This window comes from Bubalus bubalis, chromosome 16 (assembly GCF_019923935.1).
Source record: "Bubalus bubalis isolate 160015118507 breed Murrah chromosome 16, NDDB_SH_1, whole genome shotgun sequence".
NCBI classification, from domain to species: Eukaryota; Metazoa; Chordata; class Mammalia; order Artiodactyla; family Bovidae; genus Bubalus; species Bubalus bubalis.
In genome coordinates, this window is record NC_059172.1 from 34,219,166 (window position 1) to 34,239,705 (window position 20,540).

General features: G+C 39.8%; 1 pseudogene; it reads right to left on the minus strand.

The window, feature by feature from the left end:
- Window positions 1-18,881: 18,881 nt before the first annotated feature.
- On the minus strand, window positions 18,882-19,835 carry LOC102409523 (annotated as a pseudogene).
- Between the last annotated feature and the right edge of the window lie 705 nt (window positions 19,836-20,540).

The window sequence follows — 20,540 nt, forward strand, 5'->3', positions numbered from 1 at the left end:
AATAGAAAAGAGTAAAACTGAAAAGCTGAGAAGCAGATCCAAAAGTGCAGCACTGAGCTGGATAATGCTGTGACCAAGTGTGTCCAACCCCACATGAAGAACCATGTAGAAGGCACCTCTAGATCATCTATCTGACACAAAAGATGAGTATATTTATCCACTGGCTTCCACCCAACCACCAGGTCTGGTTTCCACCCCACCACCAGGTCAAGGGTTGACCCAAATGGTGTTGATTTCTTCATACTCCCAGGTTCACACAGGTTCAAGAATAGCTTGAGAAGTGTCCTTCAGGTGCCCCATGCAGTGGACCAGAGAAACCCAGGCGCAGGGTGCAGCTGAGTAAAGCGCACTCAGGCCATACCTGCACTCAAGTAATTGCCCCGGCAATGGCTAAAACAAAAAGTTGGATGAGAAGAAGTGGGACAGGCATCACAAGATGGAGAATATAGGGAACTAACCCTTGTGCTAAGAACTCTAAGTGAAGGGAACAGTCAGAACAAATGCCCTAAGGCAGAATATGGCTAATTATCAAGGATCAGCTGAAGGCCAGTGTGGTTAGATGATGTGAATGTGAGAGAGATCCATACAGGACATATATGTAGAGCCAGATCACACAGGGCCCTGCAGACCTTTGCAGAACTTTGCAAATGCTTATTTCTCTCATTGTCACTTTTTTTGAGAAGTGATATATTAAAAAAAATATTTTTAAAGTTTTCTGCAGCTTCTATAATAAGAATAGCATGAATGAGCAAGGGTAATAACAGAAGAAAAAAAGACTCTGGTGTCTATAATCAGGGAAGGAGAATGTTGGCTAAGAAACAAAAGTGACAGCATATATGCTAAGAAGCAATGGGATTAAAAAAATAGATTAAATACATGTCATGAGAAAAAAGGAGTCAAAGATGACATTAAGATATTTGGCTTGAACAACTGGAAAAAGAAGCTGCTCTCAACTGAGATGGAGAAGGCTATGCAGGGGGAGAAAAGCTGAGAAATGGTTTAGAAGGTAAGTAGAAATCTAAATAAACCTGTTGATATATTTAGATATGAGTCTAGAGTTCAAGACAGATTTTGGCTGCTGACATAAACTTATCACTGTAAATAGATAATATCTATGAAGCTGAGATCATCAAAGCACTAAGTATTCATAAAGAGTGGAGAACCAAGAACTGAAATCTCAATAATAGAACTTCTATCACATATGACAGATATCTAAGGAACCCCTCACTAGCCTTGGCTGGATGCAGCAGCATAACATCCTCTTCTCATTGGAAAGTATTTTTGCATATCTTAATATTCCCACATATCTGCTGGAACAAGCACTTAGCTTTGTAGGAGACAAAATTATGACAGCAGGAATTTTTGTTCTTCACAGGTTTATCTTCAGTGCCAATAAAAGTGCCACGTACCTAGCAAGCACTCTCTAAATGATTGTTAACAATCTCACACCTATTGCAACTTTACCCTCAGTAAATATAGATTTCCCCACAAAACCAAATACATCGAATTTACGTCTGAGTCTCTACATTTTCCTGGCTTATTCTGGACACTTTCTGAACATAACTGATCACTTTGTGGCTTGTCCACCCTTTCTCAAAGAAAAATGCACCTGAGAAATCCCATTTATTTATCCAAACGCAGATTTACAACAGTATCTGAATTTTATTTCTGCTGAAGCTCATCAAGAATATGCCCTTCCCAGAATCAGAATCTGAGTGGGAAAGAGAGTGGAGACAGGCTTCTTCCCCTAATACTCAGGATGCAGGAACCTGCTTGTAGTTAGTGTTTTTTTTTTCCAGGGTATACAGTTTCAAGAGCCAAAGTGTCGTCACTAGACAACAGAACTTGTCTTATTTGTTTTCCCAAAAGTACTTAAAAGGTTTTTCATAAACAGAAAGTACTAGTTGACACATGCATCTGTTAGGTAGTTAGAATAGGAAAGAGGAGTCCAGAATAGCGGTGGCTAAAAGACAAGGAAGGGAAAAGCCCATGAAAATAGAACAAAGGAAGGTTCGAGGACCAGAGTGAGGAACCTTAGGTAGAACAAACAGCACTCCTGGCTAGCCCAATTTACATATGAGAGGCCCAGGGGGAGGAGAAAAAAACATATAAAAAGAGGAGCCAAAGGGCCGGGGCTCTCTGGCTCACTCTCACTCTCTCTGGGATGCTCTGTTTCTCTCTCTTCTTTTCAAGTCTTTTGGGTTGGCATGCCCTCACACCTCAAGGATATATTTTCCTTTATTTTCTAAATAAAACTGAGCTGTAACACGGAGCTGTAACAGTGGTCCATCCAAGAGCTGTAACACTGGTCTGTCTGAGAGCTGCAACGCTGGTCTGTTGCTTCAAATTTTTGTTGTGATGAGACAGAATAGAGGAAATTACACAGTTCCCCTACACATCTATTTTGTAGTCTATATCTATATTGTAAAAAGATATCATACTGATGGATTTTAAGATGAAGACCCAGAGACAAGAACACAGTCACTCACCTAAGGTCCTTTAAGGATATGGCTTGTGGGAGAAGAACCTATTAGAAATGTATTTCTTATTTCTACCTACATCTTTTTTAGTTCAGGCCACATTTTCTCTCTCCTAATTCATGCAGAAGCCTCCTAATTGGGCCTGGGTATGGGAAGTAACTGACTGTGCCCCCATCCTTCCCCACTCACCACACCTGTGTTACCTCTTTCCTGTTTTCTGCAGTTCTAGCCCTGCCCACAGCCCTTAGTCTGAAGTAGAATTCTTGGCTCTGTCCTTTAACTTCATGCAGTCCCACTGGGAGAACTCTGAGAGGGTGAGAGCTTAGAAAGGAGCAGCTGGCTTTACCCTGACAAACCTTTGATCTTCTCCTGAAAGGATATGGAAGCAGACACTGCTGCACTTGGGAAAGGCCCTCAGGGGTTTATTGAAGCCTCTTAATCTCTCCTCTGAGGGTTGACACTATGGGGCTCCCCTGACCCAGGGCTCTACTCCATCCCTGGGGTTTCCAATAGCCCATGTCCTGTCCATGTTTAGTGGTGCCAATTCACACCTCCCAAAGGTCATTGCTTGTTCTCCAGAGGCTGAGAGCACTTGGTCTTCCACATGCCTCCCCTTATCCCTACCCTACCTTACCCATGTCTATGAAAGAGAGCTCCATTAGAACATATAAACTGCACCTAAGTCCTACTTGATAGGAGTTCTGGCTGAATCAGGTCAAGGCCAAAATCATCTCTTGGGTATTTGCTTTGCATACATGTTACATATTGGCATTGCTTTTCAGCTTATAAATTTGGAATGGCAATTTCTTTGATCTTATTCTGTTTATCTAAAATGGAGATCATATTCTCAATTTCTCCTAGTTTACCTGGATGATATAATTATATATTTGAGAAGTCCTATTGTAAGTATTATCAGTAAGTAATTACCAACATCTATTGAAAATGGTTGATCTTTCTATCTACAACTGACTTTAATATTTGCTATTTTGCAAAGTCCTGAGTTGGAAGCCTGTTTTTACCAGGATTCCCCATGAACATTACCTGTCATAATTCCCCATAATACTTTAAAAAAGTAACTTAGAGCTATATATCTAAATGTACCCATCCTCTTCCTATAGAGCTATCCTGGACCTAACTTATCTCCCATCATTGTTAGCCTTCAGGGGTAGTTTATTCAGTGACCCCAAAACCCCCAAAACCTCCAGCTCCAAAGATATGTCTGTTATTCTGAGATGTTAAAGTGGAATTCCTACATAATACCTTCATATTTGGAGTCTAAATTAACCAAGTATAGATAGTCCAAAAGGTGGCATAAGGAGCAAAGCAAGCAAGACAAAAAATAGGCCTTTGTGTTGAGAGATGGAGAAGTTAATGGAAACCCACTCCAGTACTCTTGCCTGGAAAATCCCATGGACAAAGGAGCCTGGTGGGCTGCAGTCCATGGGGTCGCTAAGAGTTGGGCACGACTGAGAGACTTTACTTTCACTTTTCATTTTCATGCATTGGAGAAGGAAATGGCAACCCACTCCAGTATTCTTGCCTGGAGAATCCCAAGGACAGAGGAGCCTAGTGCGCTGCCATCTATGGGGTCGCACAGAGTCAAACACGACTTAAGTGACTTAGCAGCAGCAGTGTTGAGAGAAATCTATGATGGAACAGAGGACACACTGTTAAGTTAGGAATACCATGCTCACAGGAAATAGATCTAGGACATGGCCAGCAAGGCTGAGTTGATACAGGCTTAAATGGGCGACTACAGCCCATGGTCAAAACATCCAGGCAAAGCCAGATAAAGCAGGCAGGGCTTGAGGGAACAAAGTAGCTTATGTTTCCCCCTAACTCCATTCTGAGGGGATAAAGCCTGATATTATGGGGAAAATGATGAAAAAACATGAGTGGGGAGGGACTGTGGCTTATATAACTGTTGGAGATTGCTAGATCATCTCAGCTCAATTTCATTTTGTATTCTATTTGTGTCTTCCTGACTTTTGTGCATCAGTATTAACTCACATTTATCCACATGTTTAAGTTTTCTCATTCTTCATTCTGCACAATTCTGTGCTGCTATGTTATTCATTTTTCTTCTGCTTTAAGAACTTTTATTTTGCTTTTAGTGCAGGCCTAGTAGTGACACTAGACATTATTGACATTATTCCGTCAATAATTATTTATAAAACTCTTTCAGTCATCTTTAATCTCAAGGATATTTTCACTGGGAACAGAATTCTATATAAGTCACTTTCTTATCTATTTAAAGCTATTACTCAATTTTATTCTGCCTTCTCTTTTTCTCAACTTGAACAGTGAGTGTTAGTTTTGGTCCCATGAATTTAATGAATTCAAATGTATCTTTCATTCACTCCAATACATTTTTGGGGGGGGGGGCTTATTTCCCTCCTTTTTTGGTTTTTAATTTGCTTATATTTGGCTAGCTGAGTTTTTTGATCACACAGATATTTAGACCAGGTAAGGACCAACCTAGATAGCATATTGAAAAGCAGAGACATTACTTTGCCAACAAAGGTCCATCTAGTCAAGGCTATGGTTTTTCCAGTGGTCATGTATGGATGTGAGAGTTGGACTGTGAAGAAAGCTGAGCGCCGAAGAATTGATGCCTTTGAACTGTGGTGTTGGAGAAGACTCTTGAGATTCCCTTGGACTGCAAGGATATCCAACCAGTCCATTCTGAAGGAGATCAGCCCTGGGATTTCTTTGGAAGTAATGATGCTAAAGCTGAAACTCCAGTACTTTGGCCACCTCATGCGAAGAGTTGACTCATTGGAAAAGACTCTGATGCTGGGAGGGATTGGGGGCAGGAGGAGAAGGGGACGACAGAGGATGAGATGGCTGGATGGCATCACTGACTCGATGGATGTGAGTCTGGGTGAACTCCAGGAGCTTGTGATGGACAGGGAGGCCTGGCATGCTGTGATTCATGGGGTTGCAAAGAGTCAGACATGACTGAGTGACTGAACTGAACTGAAGGACTTTGCAAAAGTTTCTTAATTTTTTTCAGAATAAAATTCAGAGTTCTGGGCAGAGAGTTGACATGATATACATTTCTCTAAGATAGTGTCTTGTTTCTATGATAAGAACAGAGGAAGAAGGTGAGGGTAGAAGCAGGAAGGAGTATGACAATAATCCAGAGATTATATTGTCTCCTCACCAAGGTGCTAACATTGCATGAGGTGAGAAACAATCAGATTTTGCATTATTTCCAAAAGTGCCTATGGGATTTCTTAAAAGATTAGAAGGTTTGAGAAAAAAGAGCTTTAAAGATAACACCAAGACTTTTGACTCAAGCAACAGGAAGGAAGGAGTCTTGGGATCACTGAGTAGCACTAGGTCCTACACTCAAGCACTGTTCTTGCTGCTTCACTGATGATACACAGCTCTGCACACTCATTTGGGGTGCTGGCAAGTCCTAATTTGTAGTTGTCTAGAAATATCATCACTAGGCCCAGACCACTGCACCAGGTTTCTTTTTCCTAATTTCATATTCTGTGTATAATGGTAAAATGTCATCTGCTTATAGGCTGCTCACATTTCTTGTTCATGCTTTGTTCATATGCCAAACTCAAATGAGCTAATACAGAAGGTAATTTATCTTTTACTATGAGTGACTGATCACAGTTGCTCTGATGTTAGAGGTATTACTTGACTTCGGGAGCCTTGTAATATTGGACTTGTCCTGGAAACAAGGCCATTCCTTCTTCATTGGTGATGTATATGACCTACAGGCTGTGACACTCCTTGTGTAAGTCCTCAAGAGGATAAGCAGACCTCTGTTTTGGGAACTGCTTCTTTTCAGGCATGTTACTTTGTCTTTTGGGCTTACCAGGTGGAGCTAGTAGTAAAGAGCCCACCTAATGCAGGAGACTTAAGAGATGTGGGTTCAATCCCTGGGTCAGCACAATTCCCTGGAGGAGGGCATGTCAACCCACTCTAGTATTTTTGCCTGGACAATCCCATGGACAAGGGAGCCTGGTGGGCTACAGTCCATAGGGTTGCAAAGAGTCAGACATGGCTGAAGTGATTTAGCATGCACACATTGTTTGTTGATGCGTTGTTAGAATTTGCTGTAATTTTTAAGCTTTCCATCTGTCTCAACTATGGTAAAAAAAAAAAAAAAGTTTTGGCCCTGGGAACTATTTCTGTGTGTGTGTGTGTGTGTGTGTGTGTGTGTATGAGGCAGCGGGGAGAGGGGTCGGGGGTGGTGGTGCGGAGAATTGAGAGCAAAGATAGAAAAAAGCATTAAGTATGTCTCTGGGTTCTTGCTACACCCCTACCCTCCCCCCCTTTTTCTTACTCCTTCCAACGTTTCCTATTCCACTGACATGGACTTTTTATCTGTCAATGATAAAAAAAAAAAGAAATTTGTAGAGATAGACATATATGTATATTTCCTAAACGGTAGTCTAAGAACCTACCTGCAATACAGGAGACACAGGAGATGTGGGTTGGATCCCTGGGCGGAGAAAATCCCTTGGAGTTGGAAATAGCAACCTGTCCCAGTATTCTTGTTAGAAAATTCCATGGACAGAGGAGCTTAGCGGGCTACAGTCCAAGGGGTCACAAAGAGTCAGGCAGGACGGAATGACTAAGCACACACACATGCATATTCTCTGAAGAAACAATGGGATCACAGGGTAAAAGTGCAAATATGCTTTTGTGGAAGATATTGTTTGATGGTGTACTAGTTTGCTGGGCTGGTATAATAAAATACCATTCATGTGAGTGTATGCATGCTAATTCGCTTCAGTTGTGTCCAGTTCTTTGTGACTTCATGGACTATAGCCCACCAGGGTCCTCTGTCCTTAGAATTTTCCAGGCAAAAATACTAGAGTAGGGTGCCATTTCTTCCTCCAGGGAATGCTCCCTACCCCAGGATTGAACCTGCATCTCCTGCATTGGCAAACGTGTTCTTTACCACTAGCGGCACCTGGGAAGCACAAAGTACCACACACTGAGTGGATTAAAAAAGAGAAACAGTGGCTTCACAATTCTGGAGGCTAAAAGTCCAAGTTAAGGTGCTGGCAGGGTTGGTGTCTTAGGGCTTTATTCTTACCTTTTATTTGGCATTTTTCTCGCTCTACCTTCACAGGGTGTTCCTCTGAGTGTGCCCATGCCCAAATTTCCTCTTCTCATAAGGATATATGTTAGAATTCCTTTTTTTTTTTTAACTGTGGAAAAACACACATAACCAAAAATTTAGTTTCTTAATCATTTGAGACTTCCCTGGTGGCTCAAACAGTAAAGGATCTGCCTGCAATGAAGGAGACCCAGGTTTGAACCCTGGGTCTGGAAGACCCCCTGGAGAAGGAAATGGCAAACCACTCCAGTATTCTTGCCTGGAGAATCCTTACAGTCCATGGGGTTGCAAAGAGTCAGACACGGCTGAGCAACTAACATTTTCACTTCCACTTTACCATTTTGAAGTGCATAGAGCAGTAGTATTAAATACATTCATATTGTGCAATCATTGACACTCATCTCCAGAGTTCTTTTCATCTTGAAAAATTGGAACTCAGTATACATTAAATAGTAAATGCTTATTCCTCTTTCTTTCTGCCCCAGGAGACCCCCGTTCTCTGTCTATGAATTTGACAATTTAGATGCCTCATATAAGTGGAATCAAGTGTGTTTCTTTTGTAACTAGATTATTTCTTTTAGCATAATGTCCTCAGTGTCCATCCATGTTGCAGTACCTGTCAGAATATCCATTCTTTTTAAGGTTAAATATTTTTGTATATATCACATTTTGTTCTTTTATCCATACATGGACACTTGAGTTGCTTCTACCTTTTACATATTAGGTATAATGTTACGAAAGGCATGGCTGTACAAACATCCCTTTGAGAGTCTGCTTTCAGTTCTTTTGGGTATGTATACAGAGGTGAAGTTGCTGGGTCCTGTGGTGATTCTATTTTTAATTTTTTTTGATGCTGTTATCCATAGTAGTAAGCCATTTTATATCCCCATTAACAATGCATAAGGGTTTCCAACTTCTCCACATTCTCATCCACAATTATCTGTTTTTTTCTGAAGTATAGTTGATTTACAGCATTATATTAGTTTCAGGTGTAAAACATAGAATGTTTTTATTGGAGTATAGTTCTACAATGTTGTTAGTTTCTGTTGTACAGCAAAGTGAATAAGCTATACATATACATACACCCCATCATTTTTTGCCTGCCTTCCCATTTAGGTCACGACAGAGCAGTGAGTAAAGTTCCTTATACTATACGGTAGGTTCTCATTAGTTATCTGTTTGATACATAGCAGTGTGTTTATGTCAATCCCAGTCCCTCAAATCCTCACACTTCTCCTTCCTCCACTGGTATCATGGGTTTGTTCTCCACATCTGTGTCTCTATTTCTGTTTTGCAAATACATTCTTCTGTATCATTTTCCTAGATTACACATATACTATACGATATTTTTCTTTCTGACTTCACTCTATATGACAGTCTCCAGGTCCATCCACATCTGTGAAAATGGCATAGTAGTTTTATTCCTATATATGGCTAAATAATATTCAGTTGTATATATGTGCCACATTTTCTTTATTCTCTTGTTGATGGACATTTGGGTTGCTTCTGTGTCCTGGCTATTGTAAATAGTGCTGCAGTGATCATTAGGGTGTATTTTGAATTACAGTTTTCTCCAGGTATATGCCCTGTGAGACACTGCTTTTGCTGTGTCTCATAGATTTTGGATTGTTTTCATTTTCCTTTCTCTCTAGATATCTTTTGATTTCCTTAGTTATTTAGAAACATTGTTTAGCCACAATGTGTTTATTTTTTATAGTTTTTTTTTTCTTATTGATTTCTAATCTTAGTGTTGTGGTGAGAAAAGATGCTTGAATTCAAATGACTTAAATTTCCTGAGGCTGACTTTGTGGCAGAGCATGTGACCTGTCCTGAAGCATGTCCCATGTGTACTTGAGAAGAAATTGTAGTCCACTGCTTTCGGATGGAATGCCCTGTAAAGATCAATTAAGTCCAATGGTGTAATACGTCATTTAGGGGATGTTTTCTTTTTGACTTTTTTTCTGTCTTAAACACTATTGTCAATTGTGTTATTGTCAATTTCTCCTTTGCGGCTGTTAGTATCTGCCTTATATATTGAGGTACTCCTATGTTCAATTCATATGTATAATTGTTATATCTTCTTCTTACTTATCCCTTCCTCATTATGTCCTGTCCTACTTTGTCTCTTGAAACAGCCTTATTTTAAAGTCTATTTTACCTGATACAAGAATTCTAGTCCATCTTTCTTTTGATATCCATTTGCATGGAATACCTTCTTACACATCACTTTCAGTCTGTATGTGTCCCTACATGTGAAGTGGGTCTCTTTAGACAGCCTGTGTCTTTTGATTCAGTTTAGTTGTGTCCAACTCTTTGTGACCCATGGACTGGAAGACGCCAGGCTTCCCTGTCCATCACAAACTCCCAGAGCTTACTCAAACTCATATCCTTCAAGCTGGTGATGCCATCCAACCATCTCATCCTCTGTCATCCCCTTCTCCTCCAGCCTTCAACCTTTCCCAGAATCAGGGTCTTTTTAATTGAGTCAGTTCTTTGCATCAGGTGGCCAAAGTATTGGAGTTTCAGCTTCAGCATCAGTCCTTTCAATGAATATTCAGGGCTGATTGCCTTTAGTATGGACTGGTTGGAACTCCTTGCAGTCCAAGGGACTCTCAAGAGTCTTCTCCAACACCAAAGTTCAAAAGCATCAATTCTTTGGCACTCAGATTTCTTTATAGTCAAACTCTCACATAGACACATGAGTACTGGAAAAACCATAGCTTTGATGAGATGAACCTTTGGTGGCAAAGTAATCTCTCTGCTTGTTAATATGCTGTCTAGGTTGAGCACAGCTTTTCTTCCAAGGAGCTAGCATCTTTAAATTTCATGGCTGCAGTCACCATCTGCAGTGATTTTGGAGCCCAAAGAAGTAGTCTGTCACTGTTTCCACTGGTTCCCCATCTATTTCCCATGAAGTGATGGGGCCAGATGCCGTGATCTTAGTTTTTTGAATGTTGAGTTTTAAGCGAAAATTTTCACTCTCCTCTTTTACTTTCGGCAAGAGGCTTTTTTGTTCTTCACTTTCTGCCATAAGGGTGGTGTCATCTGCGTATCTGAGGTTTTTGATATTTTTCCCAGCAATCTTGATTCCAGCTTGTGCTTCATCCAGCCTGGCATTTCGCATGATATACTCTGCATGTAAGTTAAATAAGCAGGGTGACAATATACAGCCTTGACGTACTCCTTTCCCAATTTAGAACCAGTCTGTTGTTCATGTCCAGATCTAACTGTTCCTATTTGACCTACATACAGATTTCTCAGGAGGCAGGTGAGGTGGTCTGGTAGTCCCATCTCTTTAAGAATTTTCCACAGTTTGTTATGATCCACACAGTCAAAGGCTTTGCCATAGTCAATAAAGCAGAAGTAGATGTTTTTCTGGAACTCTCTTGCTTTTTTTGACGATCCAACAGATGTTGGAAATTTGATCTCTGGTTCCTCTGGCTTTACTAAATCCAGCTGGAATATCTGGAAGTTCACAGTTCACATACTGCTGAAGCCTGGCTTAGTGAAATTTGAGCATATATTGCTAGTGTGTGAGATGAGTGCAATTGTGCAGTAGTTTGAGCATTCTTTGGCATTGCCTTTCTTTGGGATTGAAATGAAAACTGACCTTTTCCAGTTCTCTGGCCACTGCTGAGTTTTCAAAATTTTCTGGCATATTGAGTGCAACACTTTCACAGCATCATCTTTTAGGATTTGAAATAGCTCAACTGGAATTCCATCACCTCCACTAGCTTTGTTCATAGTGATGCTTCCTAAAGTCCACTTGACTTTCCATTCCAGGATGTATGGTTCTAGGTGAGTGATCACACCATCTGGTTATCTGGGTCATGAAGAGATTTTTTTGTACAGTTCTTCTGTGTATTCTTGCCACCTCTTCTTAATATCTTCTGCTTCTGTTAGGTCCCTACCATTTCTGTTCTTTATTGTGCCCGTCTTTGCATGAAAAGTTCCCTTGGTATCTTTAATTTTCTTGAAGTGAATTCTAGCCTTTCTCATTGTATTGTGGGACAATGGACTGGTTCAAAATGGGGAAAGGAGTATGTCAAGGCTGTATTTTGTCACCCTTCTTATTTAACTTGTATGCGGAATCCATCATGTGAAATGTTGGGCTGGATGAAGCACAAGCTGGAATCAAGATTGCCAGGAGAAATATCAAGAACTTCAGTTATGCAGATGACACCACCCTAATGGCAGAAAGTGAGGAGGAACTGGAGACTCTTGATGAATATGAAAAAGAGTGAAAAAGCTGGTTTAAAACTCAACATTCAAAAAACTAAGATCATGGCATCATCATGACATTAGTTCCATTGCAGGTCCCATCACCTCTTGGCAGACAGATGTGGAAACAATGGAAACAGTGAGTTATTTTCTTGGGCTCCAAAATCACTGCAGATGGCGACTTGCGGCCTGAAATTAAAAGATACTTGCTTCTTGGAAGAGAAGCTATGACAAACGTAGGCAGCATATTAGAAAGCAGACATTACTTTGCCAACAAAGGTCCTCATAATCCAAGCTTTGGTTTTTCCTGTAGCCATGTATGGATGTAGAGTTTGACCATAAGTATAGCTGAGAGCTGAAAAACTGATGCTATTGAACTGTAGTGTTGGAGAAGACTCTTGAGTTCCTCCAACAACAAGGAGATCAAACTAGTCAACCCTAAAGGAAATCAGTCCTGAATATTCATTGGGAGGGCTGGTGCTGAAACTCCAATACTTTGCCCATCTGATGTTAAGAGCTGACTCATTGGAAAAGACCCTGATGCTGGCAAAGATTGAAGGCAAGAGGAGAAGTGGACGACAGAGGATGAGATGGCTGGATGGCATCTCCTATTCTATGAACATGAACCTGGGCAAACTCCAGGAGATGGTGAGGGATGGAGAAGCCTAGCGTGCCTCAGTCCAGTGGGTCTCAAAGAATAGGACACGACTGAGACAATCGTCCAGTTAGTTGACAATCTGTCCAACTAATCTGCCTACATAACAGATGCTTTTGTACCTTTGACTGTTTCACCTCAATTACTCTCAAACCCATCCAACTTTATTTAACAAATCAGGATTAAACCACAAAGTATTCCTCAAAAACAAGGAGTCTCCTGCCAAGATTTTTATCTGACTCTCAATTGTAACATAAATTTTATACTTTGCTGGTGTTTTTTCCATTTGAATCAATAGTCAGTTTTCCTTGTTGAAGGCAGAAGTATAAAATAAACAATACTATTTCCTAAAATAGAAGATTTGCATTGGTCTGGCAGTATTTCCAGAACTATAGATCCCTCAGATCTTAGGCCTTTCTTTTTAAATCTAAAGAATCATTTCTCAAATTCAATTCTTGATTCTAGAATCTAGTCACAGAAGGATATATGGAGTAACCAGGGCTTCCTATGTTGCCCCTTAACAGGACACAAAACTCTTGGTTTTTAAAAATTCAAAATATTTGAGACAAAAAGATGACAAAAGATTGATAATAAGGGTATCTGATCTGGCAGAACAGGTTTATCTTCCTGGTCTCAGATGAGATTATGCACAAATACCCTCTGTGCCTGGCAAGAGGAAGAACATTAGTTGAAACCACGCCTCTCACTCTCAAGGCTCCAAGTGGTGTGAAAGTGGATTCTAAGCATTCCTGGGGCACAAGCAGAATAAATATGTTGGCTTAAAGAGAGTAAGAGTGGTCACTCTGTCCAGTTTGCTGAGGATTCTATAGCTAGACAAAGGCATAAGCATGATAGAGTGGACAAACCCTGCCAGGATTGTGTGGGGGTGTGACTGGTACTGATGATCCACTGAGATTGCAAAGACTCTAGGAGGAGGTGGTCAGGGTACAACAGGTCCCAGGCGAAGATTTATCAGAATTATAGCACAAGAGGAATCTGGGATTGAGGACAGCCAAGAAACAAGGAAGCAGGAGACAGTCCTCTCCTATATGATTGCTATAGTGGTAGTCTTCTAACCCACATATACCCTACTGAAGTTTTAAATGTAATGTAAGGTAAGTTGATACAACAACTTCTGAGAGTTCTTAAAATTCAATTCAGTCGCTCAGTCATGTCTGACTCTGTGACCCCATGGACTGCAGGATGCCAGGCTTCCCTGTCCATCACCAACTCCCAGAGCTTGCTCAAAATCATGTCCATCATGTCGGTGATGCCATCCAACCATCTCATCCTCTGTCGTCCCCTTCTCCCACCTTCAATCTTCCCAGCATCAGGGTCTTTTCAACTGAGTCAGTTCTTTGCATCAGGTGGTCAAAGTATTGGAGTTTCAGCCTCAGCATCTGTCCTTCCAATGAATATTCAGGACTGATTTCCTTTAGGATGGACTGGTTGGAACTCCTTGCAGTCCAAGGGACTCTCAAAAGTATTCTCCAACACCACAGTCCAAAAGCATCAATTCTTCGGCACTCAGCTTTCTTTATAGTCCAACTCTCACATCCATACATAACTATTGGAAAAAAACATAGCTTTGACTAGATGGACCTTTGTTGGCAAAGCAATGTCTATGCTTTTCAATATGCTGTCTAGGTGCATATAGCTTTTCTTTCAAGGAGTAAGCGTCTTTTAATTTCATGGCTGTAGTCACCATCTGCAGTGATTTTGGAGTCCAAAAAAATAAAGTTTCTCACTCTATTCATTGTTTCTCCATCTATTTGCCAAGAAATAAAATTTATTTGCCACAAATTATTTTTCACTTTTTAAAATTTAATTTAATTTTTTTAAACTTTACAATATTGTATTGGTTTTGCCATATATCAAAATGAATCCGCCACAGGTATACATGTGTTCCACATCCTGAACCCTCCTCCCTCCTCCCTCCCCATACCATCCCTCTGGGTCGTCCCAGTGCACCAGCCCCAAGCATCCAGTATCGTGCATGGAATCTGGACTGGCGACTCGTTTCATACATGATATTATACATATTTCAATGCCATTCTCCCAAATCATCCCATCCTCTCCCTCTCCCACTGAGTCCAAAAGACTGTTCTATACATCAGAGTCTCTTTTGCTGTCTCGTACACAGGGTTATTGTTACCACCTTTCTAAATTCTATATATATGCATTAGTATACTGTATTGGTGTTTTTCTTTTTGGCTTCTTTCACTCTGTATAAAAGGCTCCAGTTTCATCCACCTCATTAGAACTGATTCAAATGTATTCTTTTTAATGGCTGAGTAATACTCCATTGTGTATATGTACCACAGCTTTCTTATCCATTCATCTGTTGATGGACATCTAGGTTGCTTCCATGTCCTGGCTATTATAAACAGTGCTGTGATAAATATTTTTTTATATTTTTATGGAAAATATTTATTTTACACAATAAATAAAATCTATTTACCACAAAGAAAGGGAAAGCCAAAAAATGCTCAAACTACCACACAATTGCACTCATCTCACATGCTAGAAACATAATGCTCAAAATTCTCCAAGCCAGGCTTCAACAGTATGTGAACAGAGAACTTCCAGATATTCAAGCTAGATTTAGAAAAGGCAGAGGAACCAGAGATCAAATTGCCAGCCTCTGCTGGATCATCAAAAAAGCAAGAGAGTTCCAGAAAAATGTCTACTTCTGCTTTACTGACTATACCAAAGCCTTTGACTGTGTGGTTCACAACAAACTGTGGAAAATTCTGAAAGAGATGGGAATATCAGACCACTTGACCTGCCTCCTGAGAAATCTGTATGCAGGTCAAGAAGCAAGACTTAAAACTGAACATGGAACAACAGACTGGTTCCAAATTGGGAAAGCAGTACCTCAAGGCTGTATATTGTCACCCTGATTATTTAACTTATATGCAGAGTACACCATGCAAAATGCTGGACTGGATGAAGCACAAGTTGGAATAAAGATTGTGGGAGAAATATCAAAAACTTCAGATACGCAGATGACACCACCCTTATGCAGAAAGCAAAGTTCTTAGAATTGTATCAGACTAAATTAAGGATTTTAAAAATCAATTCCAATTTCTTATATAACTTTATTTTTACCCTAAACCCCATTATGGATGGATGATTCAGGGAGAAAAAATGGAAGGAAATGACATTTTGCATAACTGGGTTTGAGTATAATTTTTTTACTTGTTATACAAGGAAATATTTAAGAGTATTTAGAGTTTTACTGTCAGAAGACTAAGTAAATGAGAAGGCAACTCACTCCAGTACTCTTACCTGGAAAATCCCATGGACAGAGAAGCCTGGTAGACTACAGTCCATGGGATGGCAAAGAGTCGGACATGACTGAGCGACTTCACTTTCGACTTTCAACATTTAAAAGGTGACTTACTATATGTGGTAGGATGGGCTCCCTGCTTCTCCAGCATATGATAATTCAGCATCTTGACCTGTATTTAATTATCAAGATATTATTGAATAAAATTTTTTTTCTTTATTAAAAAAAAAAAAAAAAAGCCTCAGTGGGTACTAGGCAGTCAAGGAGAACAGAGAAAAGCTGGGTCTGTGTATTTGGCTTTCTGCAGAGAAGCAAAGAGCAGTGATTTCTTGAGCTGAGGTTGGTACCTTTTACAAGTGAGGCACAACTGCAGAAGTCCTTTGGCTTTTCCAAGAACTTGCTCCTGTTACTCTTCCTGCCTTGTTACCCTTCCCATGGGCCTTTCAGTATACAACAGAATACTGTTTTTAAAAGGCAAGTTTTTTGTGTGTCAGGAATTATGCAGGATATTAAGTTGATTATCTCATTATATTCTTATAATTAACACATGAGGGGCTATTATCATTATTTCCATTTCTAAGAAGAGGCTGAAGTTTAGATTGTGCAGCACATCCAAAGTCTAGAAATTACTGGTTCAGATCCATCTCTACCCTTTATTCTAAGTCCAGAGCCCAGGTTCTTAAATTATTAATACTTGTGTCAAATAACACTTTAATAACTATAATGATGCCTCTTCCCTTAACTATTCCCCAATCTTTATTGTTTCCATGCAGACTTGTAGACTAAAAATGTGATGATAGTGTATTTTATTTCCATCCTGAGTACGGGTAATAGAAAAGAAAGATATTTGTGTGAAGGAGAAACAAGGTGTTGGCTTTGAAATAAGAGGGATATTCAGTTATTGGACTTAACACATCCTCATACCACATTCACCAGGGTATCTTTCCTCTTATCCTGAGATAACCCTTTCACTATGAAAGGGCTCAATCATGACTATAGTTGACAAGGAATTAAATACTATAATTAAGCTCATATCCTGAATCTAATAGGTCTGGGTATTGTCATGGATGGTGGTCCCTAGGATGGAGGAGAAGCGCACATACAGGTAGTATTTTTCTTCTTTATCTTTATACAGTATCGAATGATGGATTATAAAGAAACTAGGGATTACCGGTAGTTGGTCTTAATCTATAGTAGAACTAACAGGTCATATATAGAGAAACACCTTACTGTGGGATTTCGGAGGATATTGGCTAGAAAGTTCAATTAAGTACAGATTAAAAGCCCTGTATCTCCATACACACACTTTGCTTCACATAGTGTAAATGGACTTTTGGCAAATGCCAAAGAATTATCCTGTGACAAAATTTTCTTGTTCATGGCCATCAGTGACACCAAGGCTGAGGGAAATAACATTTTTCTTTATTTTTTCAAAGCCCAAGGTGTGATCAGGAGATAAAGTAAGCTTCTAACTCCGATTTTATAGTATAGTTTCATCAACTCCTAATACAAGTTAGCAGATAAATTACATTTGGCATTAAAATTATGTTCATAGAACACAATATTTCCCCAATAAACAGATTTGCTTTTGGCACTGAACTCCAGGACCCTTGATAAGGAGATGGGAAATAACCACCTTTCAACCAAAATAATGAAAAAGAAATATTCCCAATCAAACCTTAGGCTTAGGCATAATATCCTGAGGAAATAGAAATTTGTACCTGGCTTGGGGGGTGGGGGCTAAGCTAAACTTTAGAAAGTTTCTGGTATTTTAAGTTGTTTTTTTTTTTTTTTATATGAGGCTTGAATTTTAGTTCTGGCTTAATTATTGACTTCTTTATACATTCAAATACAAAGATGATTCATTATATGTTAAGTTGGCTTTGTCATGATAAGTTGCTTCAGTTGTGTCTGACTCTGCGCAATCTTATGGACTGTAGCCCACCAGGCTCCTCTATCCATGGGATTCTCCATGCAAGAATACTAGAGTGGGTTTCCATTCCCTTCTCCAGGGGATCTTCGCCATCCAGGGATTGAACCCCCGACTTACGTCTCCTGCATTGCAGGCAGGGTTTTTTTTTTTTTTTTTTTTTTTTTTTTTACCACTACCACCACCTGGGAAGCCCTAGCTTTTGAATTTTTGTAGTGGGTTGGAAATTGAAGGATAAATGAGCATGTTAGATTTAAAGCTTGAAATATCAACTAAAGGACATACCATAAGTGAGTGAGATTGCTTCATTCCATTTGTTATCACAAAATATAGGTTTGAAATAGCCATCACATGATGAAACCTCTATGATCAATAAAGTTCATACATTTCATTTTGATAACTTATACATAAGAATTATCCAAGGATATCTAAAGTTTTATCAAGGTTTGCATCTACCACTGGGAATATATTTATTCTTATCACCTTTACTCAGTTTTATATCCCACCTTTTTCAAGTGAATAATCCCAGTGTTACCTTCTTGCTTCTGTCATTTTACTTCAGTTTGGCTGCTGTGCTTCATGTATGCCATTTCAGAGCCTCCAAAATGGAATCTCCTAATATCATTCTGTCTCTTCCTCCTCACTCACAGTCAACTTTTTTTATGAGGATATGTGAGATATTGCATTTCCATTTGTCTGTTTAAATGGGAGAATGATCTGGCTTGAGGACTTCCACACCCTTCTAAAACAGTTTACAAATTCTGTTTGTAAAGGTCTGGAAAAATTAGAATGATTGATCTGAGACTTGGAATGGGACTCTACTACCCACAGGAGTTATACTTTTACCTTCCAGAAACCATGCAAAACACTCTATCCAAAGAGAAACCAGAAGTCTTTTACCAAAAAAGTCAAAGATATAAATGATCCTCCTTCTGTTGTCTGTATGCTTGCATCTGTTGTGCTTAATTTTATGAAGTCAAATAGTAAAAGGAATATTGTACAAAAATTCAAGCCCCTGATTTCCTCTTTCAAACAGTTCAGGTATTCTCATTTCTGGAAATCCATGGTCAAACAGAATATATTCTAGTGTTCCTCTTATCCCCAAAACTCTGGTAAGACTTGGTTATATAGGTCTTATTTCATTGGCTTCCCTGGTCAGAGCCTTTTCCTGCCATCATTAAATATCTGTATGTCTCATACATGCAGAACACTCACTTGGATTGAGCCCCTGTCTTTAGAATGTGGAGAAGTCTCTCTCGAATTTGTTTAGTGCGAACAGCATAGACAACTGGATTGAGGATAGGTGGGATGAGGAGGTAAAAGTTGGCCAAAAGGATATGAATATGGGGAGGGACATGATAGCCAAAGCGGTGAGTGAGAGAGGATACAGCAATGGGTATGTAAAAGACAAGGATAGCACAAATATGAGAACTGCATGTACCTAGGGTTTTAAGCCTAGCCTCAGGGGTGGCCAACCCCTTTACCGTTCTAAAAATCATCACATAGGAGGCAGTGATGGCTAATGAATCCAGGATCAATACCAGGAAGCCAATTCCCATTCCGTATAAGTTGTTGACTGTGGTGTCACCACAAGCCAAGGTGACCACAGCCATGTGCTCACAGTAGGAGTGGGTAATGATTTGGGTCCGGTAAAGGGGCAGCCTCAGTCGAATCATTATAGGCAGGGGTCCAATGTAGAGTACTCCACGGAGCAGGGCAGCCAAGCCCAAATGTCTCACTGCTGTATGGGTGAGCACTGAGGTATGGCGTAGTGGGTTACAGATGGCCACGTAGCGATCAAAAGCCATGGCAAGGAAGATGCCTGACTCAACAGTGGCAAAGCAATGGATAAAGAACATCTGGGCCAAGCAAGCATCCAGGTCAATGTGGTGGGCATCAAACCAGAAGATGGCTAGTAGTTTGGGCATGGTAGAGGTTGACAGGACTAAGTCAATGACAGCCAACATGCACAGAAAGAAGTACATGGGCTGGTGCAGGCTGTGCTCCAACTTTATCACTGCCAAGATGGTCACATTCCCCATCACAGCCACCAGGTACATGGAGCTGAAGGGGATGGAGAGCCAGATGTGCAGAGATTACAACCCTGGGATGCCAGTTAGCCAGAAAGAAGTAGGTACCAAGCAGGCATTATTAGACAGGAACATGTTTGAAACTGTAGAGTATCTAAGGGACAGGAGCTCTTAGTTTTAGATATTTACTCCTATGACAGATATGCCTCTGGAAACTGTAGGCTACTGGAATCTTATTTCCATTCTGGGTCACTGGTGCAACCTACAATAAAGAAGAATTTTGAGAACCTACTTGAAAATTGACATTATGTATTTTACAAAAGACTATGCCTGAAAACACCCACCAGTATATCTAGAAGCAGGTATGCTCATGACTTCTACTGCTAAACGCTCTTCAATTTCCTTTAGGAAATTGTTCGCCCAAACAAAATTACTGGGTCAAAGGAGATGAACAATTTTAGGGACTTCTGCACTGGAAAATATAAAGTTTAATGTGCAGTAATTAAATGTAAATCCATGTAGTAATGTTTGGCCTAATGCCTGCATATGCTTCTCTTCACTGTATACAGAATAACATCAATAACACTGGCTAGCTATTTGAAATTCCCTATTTTATAATGAAAATTTGGAAAAATGTACTCAAAAGTAAAGCAGTGTTTATGTATTACTGAAATATGATGTAAACATTTGTGAGGGGTAGATTAAAGAATGATAGATTAGAAGAAGGTAGATTAAAGTATGATATAACTGTATTAAAATATGTTTTATATAGGAGCAATCTTGGATATAAACATTATTTTAATTTTCTTTTTGTGTATGGGTATTTTCTGCTTTTGAAAA